Source organism: Scylla paramamosain, chromosome 8 (genome assembly GCF_035594125.1).
Source record: "Scylla paramamosain isolate STU-SP2022 chromosome 8, ASM3559412v1, whole genome shotgun sequence".
NCBI lineage: Eukaryota > Metazoa > Arthropoda > Malacostraca > Decapoda > Portunidae > Scylla > Scylla paramamosain.
Genome location: NC_087158.1, coordinates 4,019,760 through 4,025,000, shown reverse-complemented (window position 1 = coordinate 4,025,000; position 5,241 = coordinate 4,019,760). Strand labels below are relative to the sequence as shown.

Genomic DNA, 5,241 nt, shown 5'->3' with positions numbered 1-5,241 from the left:
ATCACCAGAATCTCATGCACTTTATATTTCTGCCCGGAACCATGCCAAGTCTGTTCTCCAACTAGCCAAAAACTCCTTCATTAACAGAAAATGTCAAAACCTTTCAAGATCTAACTCCCCTCGTGATTTCTGGCATCTAGCCAAAAAATATCTCCAATAACTTTGCTTCTTCTTCTTTCCCTCCTCTGTTTCAACCAGATGGCACCACTGCTATCACATCTATTTCTAAAGCTGAACTCTTTGCTCAAACCTTTGCTAAAAACTCTACCTTGGACGATTCTGGGCTTGTTCCTCCCTCTCCTCCACCCTCTGACTACTTCATGCCATGTATTAAAATTCTTCACAATGATGTTTTCCATGCCCTCGCTGGCCTAAACCCTCGGAAGGCTTATGGACCTGATGGGGTCCCTCCTATTGTTCTCCGAAACTGTGCCTCCGTGCTTGCACCTTGCCTAGCCAAACTCTTTCAGCTCTGTCTGTCAACATCTATCTTTCCTTCTTGCTGGAAGTTTGCCTACATTCAACCTGTTCCTAAAAAGGGTGACCGCTCTAATCCCTCAAACTACCGTCCTATTGCTTTAATTTCCTGCTTATCTAAAGTTTTTGAATCTATCCTCAACAGGAAGATTCTTAAACATCTATCATTTCACAACCTTCTATCTGATCGCTAGTATGGGTTCCGTCAAGGCCGCTCTACTGGTGATCTTCTGGCTTTCCTTACTGAGTCTTGGTCATACTTTTTAGGTATTTTGGTGAAACTTTTGCTGTTGCCTTGGACATATCAAAAGCTTTTGATAGAGTCTGGCACAAAGCTTTGATTTCCAAACTACCCTCCTACGGTTTCTATCCTTCTCTCTGTAACTTCATCTCAAGTTTCCTTTCTGACCGTTCTATTTCCGCTGTGGTAGACGGTCACTGTTCTTCTCCTAAATCTATTAACAGTGGTGTTCCTCAGGGTTCTGTCTTGTCACCCACTCTCTTCTTATTATTCATTAATGATCTTCTAAACAAAACTTCTTGTCCTATCCACTCCTATGCTGATGATAGCACCCTGCACTTTTCCACGTCTTTTCATAGACGTCCAACCCTTCAAGAGGTAAACATTTCATGCAGGGAAGCCACAGAACGCCTGACTTCTGATCTTTCTAAAATTTCTGATTGGGGCAGAGCAAACTTGGTATTGTTCAATGCCTCAAAAACTCAATTCCTCCATCTATCAACTCGACACAACCTTCCAGACAACTATCCCCTCTTCTTCAATGACACTCAACTGTCCCCCTCTTCTACACTGAACATCCTCGGTCTGTTCTTTACTTATAGTCTGAACTGAAAACTTCACATCTCATCTCTATCTAAAACAGCTTCTATGAAGTTAGGTGTTCTGAGACGTCTCCGCCAGTTTTTCTCACCCCCCCCAGCTGCTAACTCTGTACAAGGGCCTTATCCGTCCATGTATGGAGTATGCTTCACATGTCTGGGGGAGGTTCCACTCATACTGCTCTTCTAGACAGGGTGGAATCAAAAGCTTTTCGTCTCTTCAACTCCTCTCCTCTAACTGACTGTCTTCAGCCTCTCTCTCACCGCCGCAATGTTGCATATCTAGCTGTCTTCTACCGCTATTTTCATGCTAACTGCTCTTCTGATCTTGCTAACTGCATGCCTCCCCTCCTTCCGCGGCCTCGCTGCACAAGACTTTCTTCTTTCTCTCACCCTTATTCTGTCCACCTCTCTAACGCAAGAGTTAACTAGTATTCTCAATCATTCATCCCTTTTTCTGGTAAACTCTGGAACTCCCTGCCTGCTTCTGTATTTCCACCTTCCTATGACTTGAATTCCTTCAAGAGGGAGGTTTCAAGACACTTATTCATCAATTTTTGACCACTGCTTTGACCCTTTTATGGGACTGGCATTTCAGTGGGCATTTTTTTTATTAGATATTTGTTGCCCTTGGCCAGTGTCCTTCCTACATAAAAAAAAAAATACACAAATTATATATATATATATATATATATATATATATATATATATATATATATATATATATATATATATATATATATATATATATACACACACACACACAAACACACACACAAAAACAAACATACACAAACACAAACACAAATAAACACGCACAAACAAACATACACAATGACACAAACACTCAAACACATACGCAAACTCGCAAACAAACACACACAACCAAGCTTACTCACAAACAAACACACACAAGCAAACACAAACAAACAAACAAGCACAAACAAAAATACAGAAACACAAACACACAAACACAAACACAAAAACACACAAAAACACAAGACATTCAAACACGTACACTGTAACACCCATTCAAGGGCGTTAGACAAGGGTATTTCTTCTTGGTATATTATTACGCCAGGTTATTGACACTCGTTCATTCTTGTGTGTATACTTGTCCCATATGGTGAACGTAAGAGTGAACGTGAGGGTGAACGGTCCAACTGGAAAAGGATCCTTAATTAATCTCTATGCAATACAAAATTAACATAAGTAACATCACAAAGTCCACATGAAGGCATTAGAGCAACACATTAATGAAATCACTATGCACACGTATCAAAAAAAAAGAAAAAGAAATTAACAAATACATGATAAATAAATTACTAGCTAACAAGCTATGGTGACTATCCTTGTGGTGTAAAGACCCTTCTGGGTCACATAAATCTCACATGAATGTTTGATTACCTAACTATGACAATTTACGTTGAAATATCACAAAAAACACAACATATATGTAACAGTTCTGGGTGTAACGTAAAGTAAATACAACAGGAGAGAATAACAAGCAACAAAGTACTACATGTTCCTAATATATTCCTAAACCTATCACAAATATAATAGAGGAACACTCACCAATCTCTGGCGCTCACAGGGAATAAATCCACAGGTTTAAATCCAACAAGGTGTGTGCGACTGCTATACCACAGATGTGGTATAGCAGTCAGCAGATGCCGGCTTTACCTCCCTGAGCTACCTTCCCTCGGTTTACCGCTCGAGGGATTCATACACAAATGAAACACTCATTAACACTCATTATTCCTAGGTAGTTATCATATGAAACGAGCAAATACTATGAAACAAACAAATATGTGTAACGCCACCCCCCCCCTCCGGTTACCCCCTCCTCCCTCCTCCTCACCGGTCCGATCAGAGCTCTAATGAGACGAGGCAAAGATCTTCACGGCGAAGAAGAAAAAAAAGAAGAGGAAGAGAGAAGAGGTGAAGCACGCACACACAATAGAAAAAAAGAAAACATTTTTGATTGGTAATGGTTCTCGCCTTCATCGTCATGGCCAGAGGGTAGGGAGAGGTTAATTATCACACAGTACCTACAGTGTGGCTTTATTAGGAGGAGCGAAAAATATAAAAATAGCAAAAAATAATTAAATGAATAATACTGATGGGATTCTTTGGGTTGACTGACCCACTATGACACTATCGAGTGGTTAATCTAGAAAAAAAAAATAAGGCACTTGAAATTCTGGTATGGCATATACACTTATACTCCGTTACTTAACACTACGAATACACAAGAAAATAATTACTTTTATAACTCCTCAAGAGTACCATTGATTCTGGGCACCGTTATATCCTTAAATAGCGTAACAGCCTTCATCCATCACTTCTCTACGGCAATAATATTGCTCACAATACATTCACAGTAGACTATATTTGACTAAAGAAACATTACATGGCTAACACTTTCCCAAGACTCTGTGGCCTGTCTCCACGTAGGACCAACACCGGCTATTTTATCTGTTGCCAGAGGGAAGGGAGACGCCATTCTGTCAACACGTACAGTCACTATATCTTCACTAGAGACATGAATAATAAACATGAACACAGTAATATTCACTTCTAAATAAAAGAAAAATCAAATATTTCAGAGCTACGAGACCCACCTGTTGCCAGAGGGAAGGGAGACGCCATTCTGTGCTCTCCCCCTCAACACCCCCAGGCCTCTGAAGTTATTGGAACCTTAGCTAGTTCTCTCTCTCTCTTCTTTCACAAATAATTTTACTGAACCGTGAGTTTAAATAAAAATGCAGGAATAATTGGCTAGCAAGGTGAGCATATAGGCTGGACATTAATTGAAGTTAATAATTAAATTTTAAATTACTAACATATTTTATAAGCTAGGGAATGACACCTTATGAGTTACTGGTAGGCTGACGCAACATGATGTAATCATATTATTCGTATTACCACTGATTAGAGAAAACCACAGTTGAAATAAGTAAAGACTATTTATAACAAATGTTTCAAGACTTTTAAATCACTCCCACGAATACACGCCTTATAAATATACTTTTTCATATAATCACTAAACCTTTAATTACCGCTATTATCCTCCTCTTCACCGCAAACTACAAAAGAAAACAATTATTGGGGAGACTCAAATAAACACAGAAATAATAAAAAGGAGCGTTACACACGCCCATTCTCCCAGAGTTAAACTCACGGTGAAGAATACATGCAAAATCCTACCTATACACTTTCCCTATCCTATCCATACATAAGGTCTACTAAACAGCTGACACTGACTCAACCACTTACCCTTGAGTCACCTGACTTGTACATTTCTTCCCGTAGGAAATTGTACCAACACCTTTCACATACAGAATACTTACAGGAAAAGATAACTTGGACCCCAGTCACCCTCTGCTCTACGGGTAATCTATGGAGAAGTCACCTGACTAACTCCGTCACTCTTTATTCCCCATCTCATAGAAAAGGAATAATCTATTACATTCGCAGCATTCGACACATTCGCCAACATTCACACAAATCATTCCTCTTACTACAACGAAGACTGGGGTAATACGTCCTCAAGGGAAACTTAGGACCCGTTAGAGGTGATGACTGTAACTTGAGGAGGAAGTAACCAAGTACGACGTTCCCTGGAAACCTCACTTCTCGAACTAAAGCCCACAAGAATGGGGTACACTTCCCCGAACTGAAACACATAAGCTACCATCTGGTATGAACTGTTTTGACACGACGAGAATTTGGGGACGACTTTCCCGAAATGCCCCACTCTATTTGTAGCTGAGACAGTGTCACTGACCTTCGAACACTTGTGACGGATGAGGATTTCCTGCTCTTAACTCACTTCATTCCTAACCCTCACACTCCTATACATTATAACACTGTTCACTTCTCCTCACTCCTGAGTTCGTGCATCACATTAGCACTCCTCAA

General features: G+C 40.0%; 1 protein-coding gene across 1 annotated transcript in view; it reads right to left on the bottom strand.

Moving 5' to 3' along the window:
• Window positions 1-3,134, bottom strand: part of LOC135102717 (uncharacterized) — a 21,184-nt gene extending 18,050 nt beyond the window's left edge. Inside the window, exons 1-2 of the mRNA XM_064008212.1 lie at window positions 2,893-3,134; window positions 2,336-2,480 (exon numbers count right to left, since the gene is read on the bottom strand). The gene's annotated coding sequence lies outside the window, so the exon portion shown is untranslated. The remainder of the gene's footprint in view (window positions 1-2,335; window positions 2,481-2,892) is intronic.
• Between the last annotated feature and the right edge of the window lie 2,107 nt (window positions 3,135-5,241).